General features: G+C 45.0%; 1 protein-coding gene across 5 annotated transcripts in view; it reads left to right on the top strand.

Moving 5' to 3' along the window:
* Positions 1–26,054, top strand: part of LINGO2 (leucine rich repeat and Ig domain containing 2) — a 1,932,610-nt gene that overhangs the window by 1,398,784 nt on the left and 507,772 nt on the right. For 2 of the 5 annotated variants that reach the window (XM_077249259.1, XM_077249258.1), the window contains exon 1: positions 15,979–16,090. The exons of the other annotated variants lie outside the window; for them this stretch is intronic. The gene's annotated coding sequence lies outside the window, so the exon portion shown is untranslated. Of the gene's footprint in view, positions 1–15,978; positions 16,091–26,054 lie in introns of those variants that run through there. 5 annotated transcript variants of the gene reach the window in all.

A 26,054-nucleotide genomic window follows, 5' to 3' on the forward strand; every position in this document is an offset into this window, starting at 1 on the left:
CTGTTAACAAAAGGAAAAGACAATAATTAATAAAAACTTCAAAAAACAACATTACAATTCTAAGTCTGATGAATGAGAATCATTAAAAAAAAGAATAACCTACCGAATAGTCACCATCAGAAGCTCCACTGGTGATATGGAGAAGCGCATCTGGGTGTCTCATCTCCGTATTGATTCTTTAACATGACCCAACAAAATTTCAAAATTGTCCGCTTTTATGCGCACAAAGCTGAAGAATTTTTCAGGATTTTCCCTCAATTCAATGTACAGTGTGGAATAAGCGCCACGGGTCATGCGTTGGGCTGTGATAGGATGGATCCACAGCCTTCTCTTCTGCCGCTGCCGCAGGATGCGCAGTCTTTCTTCCTCCTTGTCTCGAACGATGACTGCCAACCGATTAGCCTCAAAAGTGAAATCCGCACATATCTTCACAATATTCGCCAGCACCCCTTCCATCTTTGCCACTTTCTCTACAACCTTTCAAAGATGTGTAAATACACTGTATATATAGTTTCCCAGTAGTTTCCAGTAGCCAATCACATTGAGATCCTCCTTTTTTTAAAAACGGATCCGTCAAAAAACGGTTACAACGGATGTAAAACGGTCGCAACGGTTCTAACGGATCCGTTTTTTTTTACGTATCAGTGGAACTGATCCATCTAAAAAATGGATCCGTTAGAACCGTTTTCTCAACAATTTTGACGGATCCGTCGATCCGTCACGATGTCGGAGCAAACTGACGCCAAACAACTGAAGTGTGAAAGAAGCCTAAGGGTCACTTCCGTCTTTCTGTCTGTCCTTCTGTCTGTCTGTCTTTCTTTCTGTCTGTCACGGATATTCATTGGTCGCGGCCTCTGTCTGTCATGGAAATCCAAGTTGCTGATTGGTCGTGGCAAAACACCCATGACCATTGCCACGACCAATCAGCGACGGGCACAGTCTGGCGGCAACATGGCCTCTACTTCCTCCCCGCAGTCAGTGCCTGCTCCATACTCCCCTCCAGTCAGCGCTCACACAGGGTTAATGCCAGCGTTAATGGACCGCGGTGTAACGCACTCCATTAACGCAGCTATTAACCCTGTGTGACCAACTTTTTACTATTGATGTAGCGTATGCAGCATCAATAGTAAAAAGATCTGTTGCAAATAATAATAATAAAAAAAAAGGTTATTCTCACCCTCCGACGTGGCGCGGTGTCCTCGGCAGTGCAAGCGGCAGGTACCGGTGCCAAGGATGCTGTGCGACAAGGACCTGCCACGACGTCACGGTCATGTGACCGTGACATCATCATATGTCCTGTGCGCCTGCGTGAGAAGGACCTGCCATGACGTCACGGTCATGTGACCGCGACGTCATCACAGGTCCTGCGCTCATACCAACCCTGGGACCGGAAGCTGCAGTGTGCACTGTACACAGGCGCCAGGACTTCAACGGCACTTTGGAAGGTGAGTATATGTTTATTTTTTATTTTACGTCTCTGGGCAATATATTACGTGACTGGGCAATATACTACGTGGCTGACCAATATACTACATACTACGTGGCTGGCCAATATACTATGTGACTGGGCAATATACTATGTGGCTGGGCAATATACTATGTGGCTGGGCAATATACTACGTGACTGGGCAATATACTACGTGGCTGGGCAATATACTACGTCACTGGGCAATATACTACATGGCTGGGCAATATACTACATCACTGGGCAATATACTACCTGACTGGGCAATATACTACGTGGCTGGGCAATATACTACGTGGCTGGGCAATATACTACGTGGGCTGTGCAATATACTACGTGGACATGCATATTCTAGAATACCCGATGTGTTAGAATCGGGCTACCATCTAGTAGTAAATAAGGCAAAAGAGCCATACATACATATAATACCAAAGCTATTCTTATAAAATGTATATATATAGCTCGAAATCCAAACTTATATTATATACCTATTGCCAGAATTAAATGTGGTAATGTGTCACCAAATTTGACTCATCTAAACTATTAATATGGGCATACAGGATATAGAATGCTGAGAAAAGTCCTCCCTGTGTGCTTCATATCAAATGCCTTATTGTAAAGAAATCATCTTTTATCACTTCATATAAATTACCTCTTCTAGGCTCTGGGAAGATTGTTGCCTGAAAGATAACTATGCCTCCAGAGCTTATTTTACATGAAGGGGGAGTTAGCAGTGTGATGTGTAATGGCCGCTCTCCTGATGTCCTGAAATCCTGATCTCACTACGGATTGTGCGATTACAATTGACACAGGCAGACAGGGTTGCAATATGGTTACTATACAGAAGAGCTGAGAGAGAAGAAAACAATGTGTTTGTAAGAAGACAAATTTAATTTCTCCTGTTCTGTGTTAGTTACTTTTCTCACACTGATAACTCCCCCGTCATGTAAAATAATCTCTGGAGGCTGAGTTATCTTCCAGGCAGCATTCTCCCCATAGCCTGGAAGAGAATATTTACATAAAGTGACAAAATATGATTTTTTTCAGCGTTCTATATCCTGTATACCCATATTAATAGTTTAGGTAGGTCAAATATGGTGACAGATTCCCTTTAAATGCAATACATATACCCAGGACTAGAACCAAGCTCATTACATAAATACAGCTCCAAAACCAAGCTCATTATAACACTACTAGCTATTGAACTCGTTCTACGCCCGGGTGGCGAGCATTTATATTGGTATATGGTCTCTATCCTGGTATGTGCTGCTCCCATCTTGCTCTCCCATCCTGTCATGTGCTGCTCCATCCTGCGCCCCCATCCTGTCATGTGCTGCTCCATCCTGCACCCCCATCCTATCATGCGCTGCTCCATCCTGTGTCCCCATCCTGTCATGTGCTCCCATCCTGCGCCCCCATCCTGTCATATGCTGCTCCATCCTACACCCCCATCCTGTCATGTGTGTGCCCCCATTCTGTCATGTGCTGCTCCCATCCTGTGCCCCCATTCTGTCATGTGCTGCTCCCATCCTGTCATGTGCTCCCATCCTGCACCCCCATCCTGTCATGTGTGCGCCCCCATTCTGTCATGTGCTGCTCCCATCGTGCGCAATCATTCTGTCATGTGCTGCTCCCATCCCGCACCCCCTTTCTGTCATGTGCTGCTCCCATCCCGTGCCCCCATTCTATCATGTGCTGCTCCCATCCTGCGCCCCCATTCTGTTGTAATGTGCTGCACCCATTCTGCCTGTTCCTGTTTCCATTCTGCCATATGTTGCTCCCATCTTTCTCTCTCCAGCTCTACTGCCCGAGTGCGGCTGTGCTGAGTGCGGGCGCCTGTGCTGAGTGCGGGTGGCTGTGCTGAGTGCGGGCGGCTGTGCTGAGTGCGGGCGGCTGTGCGTGGCTGTGCTGAGTGCGGGCGGCTGTGCGTGGCGGTGCTGAGTGCGGGCGGCTGTGCATGGCGGTGCTGAGTGCGGGCGGCTGTGCGTGGCGGTGCTGAGTGTGGGTGGCTGTGCGTGGCAGTGCCGAGTGCGGGCGGCTGTGTGTGGCAGTGCTGAGTGCGGGCGGCTGTGCGTGGCGGTGCTGAGTGCGGGCGGCTGTGCGTGGCGGTGCTGAGTGCGGGCGGCTGTGCGTGGCGGTGCTGAGTGCGGGCGGCTGTGCGTGGTGGTGCTGAGTGCGGGCGGCTGTGCGTGGCAGTGCTGATTGCCGGCGGCTGTGCGTGGTGGTGCTGAGTGCCGGCGGCTGTGCGTGTCTGTGGTTAGTGCGGGCGGCTGTGCATGGCTGTGGTGAGTGCGGGCGGCTGTGCGTGGCTGTGGTGAGTGCGGGCGGCTGTTCGTGGCGGTGGTGAGTGCGGGCGGCTGTGCGTGGCGGTGCTGAGTGCGGGTGGTGGTGCTGAGTGCGGGTGGCTGTGCGTGGCTGTGCTGAGTGCGGGCGGCTGTGCGTAGCTGTGGTGAGTGCAGGTGGCTGTGCGTGGCGGTGCTGAGTGCGGGCGGCTGTGCTGAGTGCGGGCGGCTGTGCGTGGCTGTGCTGAGTGCGGGCAGCTGTGCGTGGCGGTGCTGAGTGCGGGCGGCTGTGCATGGCGGTGCTGAGTGCGGGCGGCTGTGCGTGGCGGTGCTGAGTGTGGGTGGCTGTGCGTGGCAGTGCCGAGTGCGGGCGGCTGTGTGTGGCGGTGCTGAGTGTGGGCAGCTGTGCGTGGTGGTGCCGAGTGCGGGTGGCTGTGCGTGGCGGTGCTGAGTGTGGGCGGCTGTGCGTGGCGGTGCTGAGTGCGGGCGGCTGTGCGTGGCAGTGCTGAGTGCGGGCGGCTGTGCGTGGCGGTGGTGAGTGCGGGCGGCTGTGCGTGGCAGTGCTGATTGCCAGCGGCTGTGCGTGGTGGTGCTGAGTGCCGGCGGCTGTGCGTGTCTGTGGTTAGTGCGGGCGGCTGTGCATGGCTGTGGTGAGTGCGGGCGGCTGTGCGTGGCTGTGGTGAGTGCGGGCGGCTGTGCATGGCGGTGGTGAGTGCGGGCGGCTGTGCGTGGCGGTGCTGAGTGCGGGTGGTGGTGCTGAGTGCGGGTGGCTGTGCGTGGCGGTGCTGAGTGCGGGTGGTGGTGCTGAGTGCAGGCGGCTGTGCGTGGCGGTGCTGAGTGCGGGCGGCTGTGCGTGGCGGTGCTGAGTGCGGGCGGCTGTGCGTGGCGGTGCTGAGTGCGGGCGGCTGTGCGTGGCGGTGCTGAGTGCGGGCGGCTGTGCGTGGCGGTGCTGAGTGCGGGCGGCTGTGCGTGGCTGTGGTGAGTGCGGGCGGCTGTGCGTGGCTGTGGTGAGTGCGGGCGGCTGTGCATGGCGGTGGTGAGTGCGGGCGGCTGTGCGTGGCGGTGCTGAGTGCGGGTGGTGGTGCTGAGTGCGGGTGCCTGTGCGTGGCGGTGCTGAGTGCGGGTGGTGGTGCTGAGTGCAGGCGGCTGTGCGTGGCGGTGCTGAGTGCGGGCGGCTGTGCGTGGCGGTGCTGAGTGCGGGCGGCTGTGCGTGGCGGTGCTGAGTGCGGGCGGCTGTGCGTGGCGGTGCTGAGTGCGGGCGGCTGTGCGTGGCGGTGCTGAGTGCGGGCGGCTGTGCGTGGCGGTGCTGAGTGCGGGCGGCTGTGCGTGGCAGTGCTGATTGCCGGCGGCTGTGCGAGGTGGTGCTGAGTGCCGGCGGCTGTGCGTGTCTGTGGTTAGTGCGGGCGGCTGTGCATGGCTGTGGTGAGTGCGGGCGGCTGTGCGTGGCTGTGGTGAGTGCGGGCGGCTGTGCGTGGCGGTGGTGAGTGCGGGCGGCTGTGCGTGGCGGTGCTGAGTGCGGGTGGTGGTGCTGAGTGCGGGTGGCTGTGCGTGGCTGTGCTGAGTGCGGGCGGCTGTGCGTAGCTGTGGTGAGTGCAGGTGGCTGTGCGTGGCGGTGCTGAGTGCGGGCGGCTGTGCTGAGTGCGGGCGGCTGTGCGTGGCTGTGCTGAGTGCGGGCAGCTGTGCGTGGCGGTGCTGAGTGCGGGCGGCTGTGCATGGCGGTGCTGAGTGCGGGCGGCTGTGCGTGGCGGTGCTGAGTGTGGGTGGCTGTGCGTGGCTGTGCTGAGTGCGGGCAGCTGTGCGTGGCGGTGCTGAGTGCGGGCGGCTGTGCATGGCGGTGCTGAGTGCGGGCGGCTGTGCGTGGCGGTGCTGAGTGTGGGTGGCTGTGCGTGGCAGTGCCGAGTGCGGGCGGCTGTGTGTGGCGGTGCTGAGTGTGGGCGGCTGTGCGTGGTCGTGCCGAGTGCGGGCGGCTGTGCGTGGCGGTGCTGAGTGCGGGCGGCTGTGCGTGGCGGTGCTGAGTGCGGGCGGCTGTGCGTGGCAGTGCTGAGTGCGGGCGGCTGTGTGTGGCGGTGGTGAGTGCGGGCGGCTGTGCGTGGCAGTGCTGATTGCCAGCGGCTGTGCGTGGTGGTGCTGAGTGCCGGCGGCTGTGCGTGTCTGTGGTTAGTGCGGGCGGCTGTGCATGGCTGTGGTGAGTGCGGGCGGCTGTGCGTGGCTGTGGTGAGTGCGGGCGGCTGTGCATGGCGGTGGTGAGTGCGGGTGGCTGTGCGTGGCTGTGCTGAGTGCGGGCGGCTGTGCGTGGCTGTGGTGAGTGCAGGTGGCGGTGCTGAGTGCGGGCGGCTGTGCGTGGCTGTGCTGAGTGCGAGCGGCTGTGCGTGGCTGTGATGAGTGCGGGCAGCTGTGTGTGGCTGTGGTGAGTGCGGGCGGCTGTGCGTGGCTGTGCTGGGCGCCGAGTGCTGGGGGCCTGAGCAGGCGAGGACACCGGCGCGCTGTGGGGGTCAGGTGCCAGAGTCGCCGCTAGCTCAGGCCCCCGGCACTTGCTATATTCACCTGTCCCCTGTTCCATCGATGCGCGCTGCTCCATCCTCCATCCTCTGGCTGTGACTGTTCATTCAGAGGGCGGCGCGCATTAAGCACGTCATCGTGCCCTCTGAACTGAACGTCACAGGCAGAGGATGTGGAGGACGGAGCAGAGCGCATCGATGGAACGGAGGACAGGTAAATATAGCCTACTCACCCTCCTGGCTCATCCCTGCTCCTCCGTTGGAGATCGCGGTGTGCGTTCAGTGCTTATGCATACCGCGATCTCCTGGGAACATCACTCTGTGCGGTCCAGACTGCGCCGGCGCTTGCGCAGCCTATAAAGGCTTCGGACAGAGTGACGCTCCCAGCGTTATATTATAGATGACAATAGAACCAAACTCATCAAATAATTATTATTATTCCCTTTAAATGCATTACATTTACCCAGGATTAGAACCAAACTCATTACATACAGAACAAGAACCAAGCTCATTACATATATACTGGACTAAACGCACAGTGAATTTCAGGAAATTCGACTCAAACATCATCCTCCACGTTCATCTCTTATTATAGTGTAACACACAGTGCCACCTAATTTTACACACACTGCGCCTGCTGATTTTGATAGTGTCATAAATTGTTGTTTGTAAATATAAAAATGTCATGTACTGCCATACAGTGTGTCTGAGCAATATAGATGTGATGACTATAATGCCCCATATATCATTATCAACCACTGTGCCCCATAAATCCACACATCATATCATCACAAAATTATAGTTCTTCACAAGAGCTCCTCTACAGAAGTGCTTGCAAAGCATTACAGTGGCATACATTGACCCACAAAAAATTATAGTGTCACACGTAGTCAACCACCAATTCCCTCCCTTCAAAAAAATAAAATGATAGTTCCACAATGCCCCTCACACAAAAAATTGTGTCTACATATGTATGGCATTAACCCCTTCCCGACCTTTGACGCCACGTAGGCGTCATGAAAACCTGTGCCAATCCGACCCATGACGCCTATGTGGCGTCATGGAATGATCACGTCCCTGCAGATCGGGTGAAAGGGTTAACTCCAATTTCACCCGATTTGCAGGGACAGGGGGAGTGGTACTTCAGCCCAGGGGGGGTGGCTTCACCCCCCCATGGCTACGATCGCTCTGATTGGCTGTTGAAAATGAAACTGCCAATCAGAGCGATTTGTAATATTTCACCTAAAAAACTGGTGAAATATTACAATCCAGCCATGGCCAATGCTGCAATACCATCGGCCATGGCTGGAAAACCTAATCTGTCCCCCCCCACACCCATCGATCTCCTCCCCAAGTCCTCCGTTATGTGGTCCGCCCCCCTAAGTCATCCTGTCCGCTCCCCCATCCTCCTGCCCGCTCCCCCCATGCTCCGATGCCACCCCCCATCCTCCGATCCACCCCCCATGCTCAGATCCCCCCCCTCATACTTACCGAGCCTCCGGGCATCCGTCCGTCTTCTCCATGGGCGCCGCCATCTTCCGGCCGGCAGATTCGTTCCAGATATATTTTGATCACTGCGATATAACATATCACAGTGATCAAAATAAAAAAAATAGTAAATGACCCCCCCCCTTTATCACCCCCATAGGTAGGGACAATAATAAAAAAAAAGAAAATATTTTTTTTTCTTTTTCCACTAGGGTTAGGGTTAGAACTAGGGTTAGGGGTAGGGTTAGGCCCTAACCCTAACCCTACCCCTAACCCTAACCCTAACCCTAGTTCTAACCCTAGTGGAAAAAGAAAAAAAAATATTTTTGTGCACACAGTGCGGATTTGGCCGCGAATCCGCAGCGGATTGGCCACGGATCCGCAGCGGATTGGCCGCGGATCCGCAGCGGATCGGCCGCTGCGAATTCGCAGCAGTTTTCCATCAGGTTTACCGTACCATGTACACCTATGGAAAACCAAATCCGCTGTGCCCATGGTGCGGAAAATACCGTGCGGAAACGCTGTGTTGTATTTTCCACAGCATGTCAATTTTGTGCGGATTCTGCAGCGTTTTACACCTGTTCCTCAATAGGAATCCGCAGGTGAAATCCGCACAAAAAAACGCTGGAAATCCGCTGTAAATCCGCAGGTAAAACGCAGTGCATTTTACCTGCTGATTTTTCAAAAATGGTGCGGAAAAATCTCACACAAATCCGCAACGTGGGCACATAGCCTTAGGGTTAGGGTTGGAATTAGATTTAGGGTTGGAATTAGGGCTAGGGTTGGAAATAGGGTTAAGATTAGGCTTGTGGTTAGGGTTACGGATAGGGTTAGGGGTGTGTTGGGGTTACAGTTGTGGTTAGGGTTGGGATTAGGGTAAGGGTTGGGATTAGGGTTAGGATTAGGGTTAGGGTTGGGATTAGGGTTACGGGTGTGTTGGGGTTAGGGTTGTGATTAGGTTTATGGCTACAGTTGGGATTAGGGTTAGGTGTGTGTTGGGGTTAGTGTTGAAGTTAGAATTGAGGGGTTTTCACTGTTTAGGCACATCAGGGGTCTCCAAACGCAACATGGCACCACCATTGATTCCAGCCAATCTTGTGTTCAAAAAGTCAAATGGTGCTCCCTCCCTTCCAAGCCCCGATGAGCGCCCAAACAGTGGTTTACCCCCACATATGGGGTACAAGCGTACTCAGGACAAACTGGGCAACAAATATTGGGGTCCAATTTCTCCTATTACCCTTGCAAAAATAAAAAATGACTTGCTAAAACATAATTTTTGAGGAAAGAAAAATTATTTTTTATTTTCATGGTTCTGCGTTGTAAACTTCTGTGAAGCACTTGGGGGTTGAACGTGCTCACCACACATCTAGATAAGTTCCTTGGGGGGCCTAGTTTCCAAAAAGGGGTCACTTGTGGGGTGTTTCTACTGTTTAGGCACATCAGGGGCTCTGCAAATGCAACGTGACGCCCGCAGAAAATTCCATCAAAGTCTGCATTTCAAATGTCACTACTTCCCTTCCGAGCCCTGACGTGCGCCCAAACAGTGGTTTACCCCCACATATGGGGTATCAGCGTACTCACAACAACCTGGGCAACAAATATTCGGGTCCAATTTCTCCTGTTACCCTTGTGAAAATAAAAAATTGCTTGCTAAAACATCTTTTTTGAGGAAAGAAAAATTATTTTTTATTTTCACGGCTCTGCGTTGTAAACTTCTGTGAAGCACTTGGGGGTTGAATGTGCTCACCACACATCTAGATAAGTTCCTTGGGGGGTCTAGTTTCCAAAATGTGGTCACTTTTGGGGTGTTTCTACTGTTTAGGCACATCAGGGGCTCTGCAAACGTAACATGATGCCCGCAGACCATTCCATCAAAGTCTGCATTCCAAATCATCACTACTTCCCTTCCGAGCCCCGGCATGTGCCCAAACAGTAGTTTACCCCCACATATGGGGTATAAGCGTACTCAGGAGAAACTGGACAACAACTTTTGGGGTCAAATTTCTCCTGTTACCCTTGGGAAAATTAAAAAATTCTGGGCTAAAAAAATATTTTTGAGGAAAGAAAACACATTTATTATTTTCACGGCTCTGCGTTATAAACTTCTGCGAAGCACTTGGGGGTTCAAAGTGCTCACCACACATCTAGATAAGTTCCCTAGGGGGTCTAGTTTCCAAAGTGGGGTCAATTGTGGGGAGTTCCTACTGTTTAGGCACATCAGGGGCTCTGCAAACGCAACATGACGCACGCAGAGCATTCCATCAAAGTCGGCATTTCAAAACTTCACTACTTCCCTTCCGAACCCCGACGTGTGCCAAAACAGTGGTTTATCCCCACATATGGGGTATCAGCGTACTCAGGAGGGACTGGACAACAAATTTTCGGGTCCAATTTCTCCTGTTACCCTTTGGAAAATAAAAAATTGTGGGCTAAAAAATCATTTTTGAGAAAAGAAAAATTATTTTTTATTTTCATGGCTCTGCGTTATAAACTTCTGTGAAGCACTTGGGGGTTCAAAGTGCTCAACACACATCTAGATAAGTTCCATAGGAGGTCTAGTTTCCAAAATGGGGTCAATTGTGTGGGAGCTCCAATGTTTAGGCACACAGGGGCTCTCCAAACGCTACATGGTGTCCACTAATGATTGAAGCTAATTTTCCATTCAAAAAGCCAAATGGCGTGCCTTCCCTTCCGAGCCCTGCCGTGCGCCCAAACAGTAGTTTACCCTCACATATGGGGTATCATCGTACTCAGGACAAACTGGGCAACAACATTTGGGGTCCAATTTCTCCTATTAGCCTTGGGAAAATAAAAAATTCCGGGCTAAAAATCATTTTTGAGGAAAGAAAAATAATTTTTTATTTTCATGGCTCTGCGTTATAAACTTCTGTGAAGCACCTGGGGGTTTTAAGTGCTCACTATGCATCAAGATAAGTTCCTTGGGAGGTCTAGTTTCCAAAGTGGGGTCACTTTTAGGGGAGCTCCAGTGTTTAGGCACACAGGGGCTCTCCAAACGCGACACGGTGTCCGCTAACGATTGGAGCAAATTTTCCATTCAAAAAGTCAAATGGCGCGCCTTCCCTTCCGAGCCTTGTCGTGCACCCAAACAGTGGTTTACCCCCACATATGAGGTATCGGCGTACTCAGGAGAAATTGCACAACAAATTTTAGGATCCATTTTATCCTGTTGCCCATGTGAAAATGAAAAAATTGAGGCTAAAAGAAATTTTGTGTGAAAAAAAGTACTTTTTCATTTTTACGGATCAATTTGTGAAGCACCTGAGGGTTTAAAGTGCTCACAATGCTTCTAGATAAGTTCCTTGGGGGGTCTAGTTTCCAAAATGGGGTTACTTGTGGGGAAGCTCCAATGTTTAGGCACACAGGGGCTCTCCAAACCTGACATGGTGTCCGCTAGCGATGGAGATAATTTTTCATTCAAAAAGTCAAATGGCGCTCCTTCCCTTCCGAGCCTTACCATGTGCCCAAACAGTGGTTTACCCCCACATGTGAGGTATCGGTGTACTCAGGAGAAATTGTCCAACAAATTTTAGGATCCATTATATCCTGTTGCCCATGTGAAAATGAAAAAATTGAGGCTAAAAGAAATTTTCTGTGAAAAAAAGTACTTTTTCATTTTAACGGATCAATTTGTGAAGCACCTGAGGGTTTAAAGTGCTCACGATGCTTCTAGATAAGTTCCTTGGGGGGTCTAGTTTCCAAAATGGGGTCACTTGTAGGGGAGCTCCAATGTTTAGGCACACGGGGGCTCTCCAAACGCGACATGGTGTCCGCTAAAGATTGGAGCCAATTTTTCATTCAAAAAGTCAAATGGCGCTCCTTCCCTTCCGAGTCTTACCATGTGCCCAAACAGTGGTTTACCCCCACATGTGAGGTATCGGTGTACTCAGGAGAAATTGTCCAACAAATTTTAGGATCCATTATATCCTGATGCCCATGTGAAAATGAAAAAATTGAGGCTAAAAGAAATTTTGTGTGAAAAAAAAGTACTTTTTCATTTTTACGGATCAATTTGTGAAGCACCTGAGGGTTTAAAGTGCTCAATATGCTTCTAGATAAGTTCCTTGTGGGGTCTTGTTTCCAAAATGGGGTCACTTGTGGGGGAGCTCCAATGTTTAGGCACACGGGGGCTCTCCAAACGCGACATGGTGTCCGCTAAAGATTGGAGCCAATTTTTCATTCAAAAAGTCAAATGGCGCTCCTTCCCTTCCGAGCCCTGCCGTGCGCCCAAACAGTGATTTACCCACACAAATGAGGTATCAGCGTACTCAGGACAAATTGCACAACAAAGTTTGTGGTCCAGTTTCGCCTTTTACCCTTGGGAAAATAACAAAATTGTTGCTAAAAGATAATTTTTGTGACTAAAAAGTTAAATGTTAATTTTTTCCTTCCATGTTGCTTCTGCTGCTGTGAAACACCTGAAGGGTTAATTCTTCTTGAATGTGGTTTTGAGCACCTTGAGGGGTGCAGTTTTTAGAATGGTGTCACTTTTGGGTATTTTCTGCCATATAGAACCCTTAAACTGACTTCAAATGTGAGGTGGTCCCTAAAAAAAATGGTTTTGTAAATTGCGTTGTAAAAATGAGAAATCACTGGTCAAATTTTAACCCTTATAACTTCCTAGCAAAAAAAAAATTTGTTTCCAAAATTGTGCTGATGTAAAGTAGACATGTGGGAAATGTTATTTATTAACTATTTTGTGTCACATAACTCTCTGGTTTAACAGAATAAAAAATCAAAATGTGAAAATTGAGAAATTTTCAAAATTTTCGCCAAATTTCCGTTTTTTTCACAAATAAACTCAGAAATTATCAACCTAAATTTACCACTAACATGAAGCCCAATATGTCACGAAAAAACAATCTCAGAATCGCTAGGATCCGTTGAAGTGTTCCTGAGTTATTACCTCATAAAGGGACACTGGTCAGAATTGCAAAAAACGGCCAGGTCATTAAGGCCAAAATAGGCTGGGTCATGAAGGGGTTAAAGGAAAAAAGCCCATTTTATTAGTGTAGAATCTACTGTATATAAGTTGGACATCACTGGACACAACTAAACATATTGTGCACATAAATAGAAAAATGTAACGGATATACAGTTAGGTCCATATATATTTGGACAGAGACAACATTTTTCTCATTTTGGTTATAGACATTACCACTATTTAATTTTAAACAAAACAATTCAGATGCAGTTGAAGTTCAGACTTTTAGCTTTCATTTGGGGTATCCATATTAAAATTGGATGAAGAGTTTAGGAGTTTCAGCTCCTTAACCTGTGCCACCCTGTTTTTTAAAGGGACCAAATGTAATTGGACAATTGACTCCAAGGCTATTTCATGGACAGGTGTGGGCAATCCCTTCATTATGTCATTCTCAACTAAGCACATAAAAGGCCTGGAGTTGATTTGAGGTGTGGTGCTTGCATTTGGAAGGTTTTCCTATGAAGTAAACATGCGGTCAAAAGTGCTCTCCATGAAGGTGAAACAAGCCATTCTTAAGCTGTGAAAACAGAGAAAAAACCCATCCGAGAAATTGCTACAATATTAGGAGTGGCAAAATGTACAGTTTGGTACATCCTGAGAAGGAAAGAAAGCACTGGTGATCTCATCAATGCAAAAAGACCTGGGCGCCCACGGAAGACAACAGTGGTGGGTGATCGCAGAATAATCTCCATGGTGAAGAGAAACCCCTTCACAACAGCCAACCAAGTGACCAACACTCTCCCGGGGGTCGGCGTATCAATATCCAAATCTATCATAAAGAGAAGACTGCATGAAAGTAAATACAGAGGGTTCACTGCACGGTGCAAGCCACTCATAAGTGTCAAGAATAAAAAGGCTAGGCTGGACTTTGCTAAAAAACATCTAAAAAAGCCAGCACAGTTCAGGAAGAACATTCTTTGGACAGATGAAACCAAGATCAACCTCTACCAGAATGATGGAAAGAGAAAAGTATGGCGAAGGCTTGGTACAGCTCATGATCCAAAGCATACCACATCATCTGTAAAACACGGCGGAGGCAGTGTGATAGCTTGGGCATGCATGGCTGCCAGTGGCACTGGGTCACTAGTGTTTATTGATGATGTGACACAGGACAGAAGCAGCCAAATGAATTCTGAGGTATTCAGAGCCATACTGTGTGCTCAGATCCAGCCAAATGCAGCAAAACTGATTGGTCGTCGTTTCATACTACAGATGGACAATGACCCAAAACATGAAGCCAAAGCAACCCAGGAGTCTATTAAAGCAAAGAAGTGGAATATTCTTGAATGGCCAAGTCAGTCACCTGATCTCAACCCAATTGAGCATGCATTTCACTTGTTAAAGACTAAACTTCAGACAGAAAGGCCCACAAACAAACAGCAACTGAAAACCACCGCAGTGAAGGCCTGGCAGAGCATCAAAAAGGAGGAAACACAGCGTCTGGTGATGTCCATGAATTCAAGACTTCAGGCAGTCATTGCCAACAAAGGGTTTTCAACCAAGTACTAGAAATGAACATTTTATTTAAAATTATTGAATCTGTCCAATTACTTTTGGTCCCTTTAAAAACAGGGTGGCACATGTTAAGGAGCTGAAACTCCTAAACCCTTCATCCAATTTTAATGTGGATACCCTCAAATGAAAGCTGAAAGTCTGAACTTCAACTGCATCTGAATTGTTTTGTTTAATATTCATTGTGGTAATGTCTATAACCAAAATGAGAAAAATGTTGTCTCTGTCCAAATATATATGGACCTAACTGTATCTATAGTTCCCTTCATGCATACCTCCTAACCATCCTGTTGTTTACAGGATGTTTACAGGTTTACATCTCTGGGCAGTTTTGTGACTGTTCCAGCTAGAGCCGGGTCATAATATGTAAAGTGTAATAAAGAAACATCAGCTAAAATACCATGCACATAAATGTCAGTATAAACAGCCCAGGGATGGATTCACACTGCTGTTTGTGCATGGTTTGTTTTTTTTATATACAAGATACTTGAGCAATCAAGAAATTTGCTTATATACAGTAGATTGCCAGCTTATTACTAATGAGCTATAGCTGAAAAGGGACTTCAAAAGAACCAGTCAAATATATGTTCTATTGAATACCTGCTTTCTTTAAGAAATAACTAGTGATGAGCGAACATTCTCGTTACTCGAGATTTCCTGAGCACGCTCGGGTGTCCTCTGAGTATTTTTTAGTGCTCGGAGATTTAGTTTTCTTCACGGCAGCTGAATGATTTACATCTATTAGCCAGCTTGATTACATGTGGGGATTCGCTAGCAACCAGGCAACCCCCACATGTACTTATGCTGGCTAACAGAGAATAAATCTTGCCAAATTAGATAAGGTGATTTTCTGGATTTGTTTTCTCATTTTGTCTCTCATAGTTGTGGTCTGCCTATGATGTAAATTACAGGCTTCTCTCATCTTTTTAAGTGGGAGAACTTGCACAATTGGTGGCTGACTAAATACTTTTTTTCCCCCACTGTATATACTGTTATATTTACTGTATAAATAAACTGTTACAAACCACATAACCCGTTTGGGCCTCCATCACATTGCTTTAAACCTTAATATACATCCCAGAAAAAAAAACATATACATAAACAATCATTAAATTATAAATAAAAGATCAGTTTATTGTATATATACAGTATATACAGTATATATATATATATATATATATATATATATATTCATTCATTTGTCATATCGAACTCATAATAAGTCTTCAATAAAGAGATTCCAAAAATTTACAACAACAAGGATACTACTCCACCATTTCCATTTGAACAGCAATAAATAAATCAATTGGGGTAATTCAGGGATGAGCGGATCATGCAAAACTAAAATTTTCTTAATTTCTCAGACTTTCAAAGGAAATTTGATTTGCAGCCACCTTATTCTCCGCCAATTGAATGTCCATTATGCTCTGGGGTCTCTTCAAACCCTTGGGCATAGTAAATAATAGATGCAGAATATAAAAATAATATTCATATTCACTTCACTACTTACTTATCTGGGCTCTCCGCTCTACACCCTCCTTTATTCCATCCTCAACGTACGTTCTTATTACTGGCTCAAAGCATTGAATCTCCAGGCATCTGTGATGAGGCCTGAGATGTTTCTGCTCCAGTGCGCGTAAGGTCTCTGCATCATGACATCACAATATGCACCGAGACATTGCATGCACATGCATGGAAATGTTCTTGGACTCATCAGAGCTGGAAGACCTGGTCTTGCGTGAAAAAGCCTGGGATTCAGTGTTTGGCAACAGTGATAAGATGATGGGCTAAGGACAGAACTGGTGACGATAAGGAGCAACGGGCCAAAAAGGTGAATTGTATGGTGAGTATAAGTGTTCTTTTTACTTTTTGATGGTTCTTTACTAGAGATACTCGTTACTCGAGATTTCCACTCGGGTGTCCTCCGAGTATTTTTTAGTGCTCGGAGATTTAGTTTTCCTCACCTCAGCTGAATGATTTACATCTGTTAGCCAGCTTGATTACATGTGGGGATTCCCTAGCAACCAGGCAACCCCCACATGTACTTATGCTGGCTAACAGGTGTAAATCATTCAGCTGCGGTGAAGAAAACTAAATCTCTGAGTACTAAAATATACTCGGAGGACCCCCGAGCATGCTCGAGAAATTCTCGAGTACCGAGTATATTTGCTTATCACTATTCTTTACGATTCAATAAAATGGTGACATCCGGATGCTATTTTATGGAATCTACACGAATACAAATGACAAAAAATCTGCATTTTGGCGAATGCAGATTTTTGTAATATTTAAATAGAATAATATTCCACTGGAATGTATTTGCTCATCTCTAATGATTCATACAGAGCGTTGAGAAATGAATTTTACCAAAACATACAATAACTGTCTTGTTTAACATTTTTTCAACTTTATTATATGTTTTTTGTAAAAATATATGCCAAAAATGTTGAACAGTATTTGTATACTTTTATAGTATTGAGGCATAAAAAAAAGCAGCCATATTTACCAATACATGTCACAACACCAATACACTGCAAGATGCAGCATGCCCCAATGATAAAAGATTGAGACAGATCCCCATTAGTATTAGTGGGGGAAATGGATTGTCTTACACACTGCTGAGAAACCTACCTGATAATAAAGTATGAGGTTGACCGTTGGGTAATAATCTTGCATGGTGCACTACACGTATCTCTATGACTGGCGCATTATACTAGTCTTATTCTTGTGCATTTATACATGAATTTCCACACCTGCACAATTGCTAGGTTGTGAGTGGTTGTTTCTTGTCAATATGTTTCTCCTGTGCTGCCTATTTTATCTTTGGGTTGGCGCTTCATCTTACTTTTTTTATTTTTTTTTTATTTTTATTTCATGTCCTTTTCAGTCCTGCAAGTAATTGGATCATTCCCACCTAGTCAGGTGTATCAGTTTTTTGTTGGACAGATGCATCCGCAGGACTGGTCGCCAACTCATAACGTTTCAAATAACGTTGGGATTCCAATCACACTCTGCTATTATGTAAAACGCAGCACAATTGCATTGTGTGAGCATAGCCTATGTTGAACTATTAATGTAAATCATTCATCTCAATATTATAAGGTTTATACTATGGCTAGTTATTTGTATTGTTTTATTAGTAGTATAAAAAAAATTATAAATGAGACCTATATCTGAAAAGGATCTAAGGCTGCGGTAGGAAAATGGAGCCGCTCATTCACTCTATGTCTGCGATTTCACACTTTTAGCTGATAGCAGGATATGTCATTTTCACTCTGAAGGTCCTCTGACTTTGTCATCTTATTGACTGCGTGTGCCATTTCAGCAGCGATGGTTTTCATGCACCATTTACAACACTCTTCTAATGGCTTTTTAGCATTAAAGCATTTGCTTACTGTAAAAGATGGGCTAAGTGTATATACGTGCAATTAAAGGCCTTTGGGAAGAGCATAAATTCCAACTTCAGAGTGAGATTGAGATACAAGCCCGCACGTAGTGATTGATTGTCCTCTTGCAGGACATCAGTCATTTATTAGCGTCATTACTTAGGCGCTGGGACCCAGTGGGTTCTCTGTGACTGTCTATGAAGAAAGAGGTCACTCAATGCCTTCCTCTGTCTTTACTTTCTTATTTCCCCGGAGTCCAGGGGCTGTGCAATTTAAGTGCTCATTAACACTCTAGAACTTTACTCATTTTTCCTACGGGCTATTGCTTTAAAAAGACTTCTTTTCACCCATTAGGATACATCTGTAAGGTTTAAATCTAATTTTGTCTTGACAATATTCAGGCACGATCATTCACCTTGCTGTGTTAGTCACATTCGCTGGGTCCGCAGCTCTCAGGCTATTTGTCAATCAAGTTACAGGCGATATATTATGCGCGCCTGGAGAAAGCATTGATGTTGTTATACAGCCCTGTATACTAGAAGCAGTACTGTTTGCATAATGTGACGGTAGCGGAGGATAGGTGAATTCATGCAGCAAGACGACTAGAAATACACAGCATAAAGCATGCCTCATCAAAGCGTGCACCAGCTTTCATCACACTGTAAGGCGTGCTGCCATGCATAGCGGAAGCAGAGGATCTTTTCTTTCCAGCGCCTTCTGAAGTGCATTTGGCAAAGTGTTCCCTGGTGGCACCTCACCTTTTGTTCTCAGGCAAAAAGCAAAGAATGGTTTAAATGCACAATATGCTGACTTACACACTGCTCCAGATTTCTCATCTGTTCATGATCATGTCTAGCCATGTGCATCTTAAAAATACAACAGTGTGTCGTGGTGTGGCAAATGCACTAAGTTATAGCCATGATTTGTCCTTTTATATTTGTAAAAATGTACAAAGGCAAGGTTTGCTTTAAATGCATGATTAAATAGGTACACTCTCCTCATAATCTAATGTTTTACGTATCGTAGCTAGGGATGAGTGAAGTCCGGGTTCTAGTACCTGATCTGAACTTTATTCCAAAGTTCGGATCTTGTACCAAAACTGTACACGAGCTTAAACCACAACCTGAACCCCATTGAAAACAATGGGGTGAAAAAATAATCTCTCTCTCTCTGCAACGGAGTTCCCCCGAAACTCCGATCTTTGCAATGGACTTCCAAAAGATGTCCATGCTCAATGTTTAGCACCTGATTCTTACTGTCTGGTGCAAACCCTGAACTTTTAAGTTCAAGTTTGCTCATCTTTAATCGTTAAATAATAATTAAATCTGGCCCTTAGAAGACCTTAAAAAGTTAGGTAAATATATTCTTAGATAACAACAACACATGATCAATCACACTGTGTAATTATTTATTTGACAAAAGCTAGGTTGAAATGCACAACCAGTGTGCGAAAAATTGGACAACCCTTTCTCAATCAGCATGTTAGCCCCTGTAAAATAACAGCTATACTCACCTCCGGTGCTGGCGCCATTCCAGCAGTGACGGTACTCGCTCTCCCAATGATCATGGGATGCTATGTTAAGCGAGCCCTACACCCAGTCAGTACTGGCTTCATTCATTCCTTTTGACGAATTAGGCATCAAGATGAAGTCAGAGCTACAGCTGGCCACTTGCTTCCTCTTTATGTCTAGCACGTCAATCAAGAAATCACATTGGATTTATATGTACTTCGGAAGCTTTTATAATTTACAACTATGGAGCATCAGAACAAGGCTCTATAGGCTTACATTGTAAAAGAGATTTCCGGCTTACAAATAATTTGGAGTGTGATCCGACAAGTTGGAAAAGAAGTCACGTCAATGAGAGGAGGACTGGAGCAGCAGGGGGCAAAGGAGAAGATGGTAATCAGAAAATGTTTTATTGCATTTACACTACACAACACACATAATTAAATATATTTAATGAAAAAAAATTGAGGGAGTGCTTCTTTCAATACGTGTGGAAAGTATGGAAAACAGAATTTTGTAGATGACAATTTAGAATGAGACTACACAATACTCTTTATATACATTCACTATATGTAAAACCAAGAAAAAAAAGAGAATAATCAAAAGTAAGTATATAGTAATGGTACGGGTAAATAACAATGGGTACATTCTTAACACTATTTTGATTAAAAAAAATTAAAATTCATCCCATCGCAACAAGGTGTATCCAATCGGGATAGTCCTTTTCTGTCTATAGTATTAAAACCTTGCCTTTTGTCAGCCAACCTCAATGTAGGTAAGGCCAGAGCAGAATACAAGTCTGAGTGTTCATGGGAAGTTATGTAGATGAAGTTCCCAGCTCAAAAAGGGGAGCCACATCTCTGTTTGTACGACGTACAATAAATTACAGCAAAACCATATAAATGAGCCGGAGCATAAGGTGTGTAAGAGCACATTCACATTGTGGCTATTTCACAGACAAAACCCAAGCAAAATGAGCAAATGCCTTTGTAATAAGTAAATAAGTAAATAGTATTAGTACATTTAAATAACATAGGGTACTCAGATAACACTATTTCACCATATGCAAAAATAAAATTAAATAATGTTTCCAGAATATTTGTTTAAATAGATTATTTTGGTTAATGCAGTAATTTGCATTATGCTACTTCATAACAAGTATAGTTTAGACATTCCAGTATTTTCCAGGGTCTTCCCATGAGATTTGTGGGTAAAGTTCATGCTTAACGTGTGGGAGAATTATCTTTGGATCTCATTATAGGCCTACAGTACAGTAGGAGAATATGTACATGAATTTATCATGAATCACACATAATAATAGCTATACAAAACTATTTCATGTATAGCTTTTCTAACATCTCTTGGGAGACTGCACTTATAGTTTGTGCCGGTGGTATTAGCCAGCTCAATATATAATGGTGCAATTGAAAGTCAATGGCATTCGATATGTGCACATCCTATAGTACAGTATTAACCTTCCAGTTATTCTGCTACATTAAGAGAGTGATTATGAGAATAAGTATACCATGATACAAAGGTAATATCATTGAGGAAGAATGTCAGCAGTTTAGTTGACATTTTGCTATAGAATATGACTCAGAGTTGCATTTCCTGTTCATCATTAAAGGGAAATGACAGGAATGGCATCATTGCGTTTATAATACTTGATTGTACTATGGGCCTATTCTGAAACATTGCTATCATGTTGCATGACCTCACATTTGCCAGCCTCCAACTAATGTTAGTATTCACCTAGCTTCCTAGTTCTAATCTAGTATATCTAAGACCAACTTAGAGTTACACCTGTTGTGGCATAACTTCCATAGATTGTTGAAAAAATGCCTTTAAAAATAAGGATGCAACATTTTTTACTTAACCCAGCCTGAAAAGATATGTGTATGCATATGTATATATACTGTATACAGTTGTGCTAATCGTTATTGGCACCCATGAAGCTTAAGTACATAATGTTGACTATCTCCTTTAAAAAAAATAATCAAGTGATACAGTTTTTTTATAAAAATTAGTAATATTAATTACAAAAGAGCAAATGATAAACAATAATTTAAAGCAAAAAATAATGTGAAGGCACACTGGTATTGGCACCCTTTACATTAAATTAGTATGGAAGCACATTTTGACTTGCCTGTGGTAAATAAAAAATGAAAACCACCTGTGATTAATTGTCGGTGCCGATGTGACAAGAATTAGCCAATGAATCATGACTTCATTATTTTAAAAAGCCCTAAGGTATTTCCTGTTCCTTTATCACAATGGTGAAGACAAAGGAGCTGTCTGAGGACATCAGAACTGCTAATATTAGCACACACAAGACTTTCAAAGGGTATAAAGCCATCTCCAAGGACCTGGGTATCCTAGTTTCAATGTTATTAAGAAGTTTGCAAAGCATGGAACTGTTAAGAACCTCCCTGGACATGGTGGAAAGAGAAAAATTGACAAGAGATGTCATTGAAGGTTGGTGCGAGTGGTGGATAAAACACCACTGCAAACATCCAAAGACCTGATGGCCAACTTGGAACAGTCTGAGGTCATGGTGCCATATGCCACACACTTAATCAAGCAGATGTTTATATGCGAAGGCCAAGGAAGAAGCCATTGCTGAATAAAAGACATAAAAAGGAACAACTGATCTTTGTCAGAGAATACCTTCACAAACGACAATCCTTATGGGAAAATGTTTTATGGACAGATGAAACAAAATAGAGCTTTTTGGAAATGCAATGTTTTGTTTATAAACAGCGCAATGAATCTTATAAGGAAAAGAACACCCTATCAACAGTTAAGCATGGAGGAGGATCCATAATGCTATGGTGTTGCCTTGCTGCGTCTGGTACTGGAGGCTTTGACCATATCACAGGATTCATGAAATCAAAGAATTATCAAGAGATTTTACAGTGAAATGTCCCACCCAGTGTAAGAAAACTTGGTTTTAGTCGAACATCAAGGGTCCTCCAGAAAGACAATGACCTAAAGCACACATCCAAAAGTACATAGGAATGGTTGAAAAACAAAATATTGACTGTTTTAAAATGGTCAGCAATCAGTCCTGACCTCAATCCCTTTAAAAAAAAACTTTGGGATCAGCTGAAATCTGCCATTGGGAAAGGACCCATAAAACATTTAAAAGCTTGAACAAACTGCATAGGAAGAGTGGGAGAAAATACCAGCTAAGAAGTACAAGAAACTTATAAATGGCTACAAGAAACGTTTGGAGGCTTTCACCAATGTCAAAGGGTGTGCAACCAAGTATTAATTAGGGATGCCTTTATTGCTGCACATACTGTTTATTCTGTTTCTTCTTTGAAATTGCAACATGTAAGTTTAAAAACAGTGTTTTGTGATATTACTTTGGATTACTAATTAAAAATTCCTGAGGATATCACTATGGTACATTTCCTTTTATTTCTGAAGATACCTTACAATCTATGAAAATATATATATATATATACATACTGTACATACTTATTATCAGGCTCAAGTAATACATATATATGCACATGTTAAAAAATATGTATCACAGTCTGAAAATGTGAGGCTTATTGGAATTAGATAAATACATAAATACATAAATATAGAAATATAAACCTCACTGCTTTCATATTGGAGTGCTGCCTATTATTTTTTTTTTACTATTAGAGGACTTTGTGTCAGGGTCCTCACTTATCCTTCCCACGGTGCTGCTTGCGGTTTTATTTTTTCTTTATATAGTAAAATCTTTAAAAATAAGAGTGTTAAGAGTTTGTTTTTATCAATTGATAAACAGCAAAGTATATTAACAAAAGGGAAATCTAAATCAAATATATTTGGTGTCACCACTCTTTCTTCAAAACAGTGTCAAAGCTTGAATTCTTCTAGGTACACTTACACACAGTTTTTGATGGAACTCGGCATGTAGGTTGTTCCAAATATCTTGGACAACCAACCACAGTTCTCTAAGCTTACACAAATCATTCTGTCTCTTCACGTTATCACAGACAGACTGGATGATGTTAAAATCAGAACTCTATGGAGGCCATATAATCATTTCCAGGACTTCTTGTTCTTTACACTGAAGAAAGTTCTTAATTATGTTGGATGTATGCTTGGAGTCATTGTCCAAATGTACCCAATCAGATTCCTCCTTGATGGTACTGCATGATGGATGATCACACCAAATAATGATTTGATTTTGATTTTTCTTTCACACCTAGTAAAACCTTTTTTCAGAATGCCATGAATATTTAACCCCTTTCCTGATATCGGGCATATCAGTACGTCGATGTCCGACTCCCTCCCTTTGATGTTGGCTCCGACGCTGAGCCCACATCTTTTCCGGCACATCAGATGTTTTGAACAGCTGACATGTGCCTCTCACAGCCACTGGTGGAATCTCGATCTACCAGTGTCTATTAATTAGTTAAATGTCACTGTCAAACTCTGACAGCAGCAGTTAACACGTGCTTCCGTCACATGATCACGGGTCACAAATGGGTTGACATGACAACAAGAGGTCTTCATCATGTATCCGCATTTCTTCCGCTGACATCACCCCTATCCTAATTCAAAATACCGAGGATTGTCTGTCTGCTGTCTCTAACATCATGTCTTCCCTCTATCTGAAACTAAATCTCTCCAAAACGGAACTTCTTGTGTTTCTCCCTTCTACTAACCTCACTCTACCCAACATCGAAATTACCCTGGAGGGTTCAACCTTAACTCCCAAGCAACATGCCCACTGTCTTGGGGTCATATTCGACACCGAACTTTCCTTTACTCCCTATATCCGATCACTCACTCGCTCTTTTCACCTGCATCTTAAAAACATCTTCAGAATCCGACCTTTTCTCACCTTTGAAACTGCTAAGACTCTTACTGTCGCTCTTATTCATTCTCGTCTGGACTACTGCAAATCTCTTCTGATCAGTCTCCCTCTTACCAAACTTTCTCCTCTCCAATCTATCTTGAATGCGGCAGCCAGGGTCATATTTCTGCCCAGCCACTTGTGCCAGTCATTACACTGGCTACCCATTCGCTACAGGGTCCAGTACAAACTCATCTCTCTCACCCACAAAGCTCTCCACAGTTCTGCACCGCCTTATATCTCCTCTCTCATCTCTGTCTATCGCCCTACACGTGCCCTCCATTCTACACATGACCTAAGACTAACATCCCTCGTAATCCGAACCTCACACCTCTGTCATGATCTCAATGGCAAGAGATCATAGCATCAGCATATATAAGAACTAGCTCTTGGAAGATGGAAACTGAGCTGACCATGAACTAAACCTAACGCACAACTAGCAGTGGCCGGGTAGCATGCCTACGTTGATTCTAGATGCCCAGCACCAGCCGGAGGACTAAATAAAGCTAGCAGAGGAAAATATTAGTCCTAGCTCACCTCTAGAGAAATACCCCGAAAGGAGACAGAGGCCCCCCACATGTATTGGCGGTGAATCAAGATGAAATAACAAACGTAGTATGAAAATAGGTTTAGCAAATTTGAGGTCCACTTACTACATAGCAGAAGACAGAAAGGACACTTTCATGGTCAGCTGAAAACCCTATCAAAACACCATCCAGAAATTACTTTAAAACTCTGGCATTAACTCATAACACCAGAGTGGCAATTCCTGTTCACAAGAGCTTTCCAGACACAGTAACGAAACTACAGCTGTGAACTGGAACAAAAATGCAAAAACAAACATGGACAAGAGTCCAACTTATCTAGTAGTTGTCTAGGAGCAGGAACAAGCACAGAGAGGCTTCTGATAACATTGTTGACCGGCAAGCAACTAACAGAGCAGCAAGGTTATATAGCGACTCCCACATCTTGATGGGAACAGGTGAACAGAGAAGATGAAGACACCAGTTCAATTCCACCAGTAGCCACCGGGGGAGCCCAGAATCCAAATTCAAAACAGTACCCCCCCCTCAAGGAGGGGGCACCGAACCCTCACCAGAACCACCAGGGCGATCAGGATGGGCCCTATGAAAGGCACGAACCAGATCAGAGGCATGAACATCAGATGCATTCACCCAAGAATTATCCTCCTGGCCGTATCCCTTCCACTTGACCAGATACTGGAGTCTCCGTCTGGAAACACGAGAGTCTAAGATTTTCTCCACAACGTACTCCAACTCACCCTCAACCAACACCGGAGCAGGAGGCTCAACGGAAGGCACAACCGGTACCTCATACCTGCGCAATAATGACCGATGAAAAACGTTATGAATAGAAAAGGATGCAGGGAGGTCCAAACGGAAGGAAACAGGGTTAAGAATCTCCAATATCTTATATGGGCCGATGAACCGAGGCTTAAACTTAGGAGAAGAGACCCTCATAGGGACAAAACGAGAAGACAACCACACCAAATCCCCAACACAAAGCCGAGGACCAACACGACGGTGGCGGTTGGCAAAAAGCTGAGTCTTCTCCTGGGACAACCTCAAATTGTCCACCACCTGCCCCCAGATCTGATGCAATCTCTCCACCACAGCATCCACTCCAGGACAATCCGAAGATTCCACCTGACCAGAGGAAAATCGAGGATGAAACCCCGAATTACAGAAAAACGGGGACACCAAAGTGGCAGAGCTGGCCCGATTATTGAGAGCAAACTCCGCCAATGGCAAAAAAGCAACCCAATCATCCTGGTCAGCAGACACAAAACACCTCAGATATGTCTCCAGGGTCTGATTAATCCGCTCGGTCTGGCCATTCGTCTGAGGATGGAAAGCGGACGAAAAAGATAAATCTATGCCCATCCTAGCACAGAATGCCCGCCAAAATCTAGACACGAATTGGGTCCCTCTGTCAGAAACGATATTCTCAGGAATACCATGCAAACGAACAACATTTTGAAAAAACAGAGGAACCAACTCGGAAGAAGAAGGCAACTTGGGCAGAGGAACC

The sequence above is a fragment of the Ranitomeya variabilis genome, chromosome 1, assembly GCF_051348905.1.
Source record: "Ranitomeya variabilis isolate aRanVar5 chromosome 1, aRanVar5.hap1, whole genome shotgun sequence".
In the NCBI taxonomy this organism is placed as follows: Eukaryota; Metazoa; Chordata; class Amphibia; order Anura; family Dendrobatidae; genus Ranitomeya; species Ranitomeya variabilis.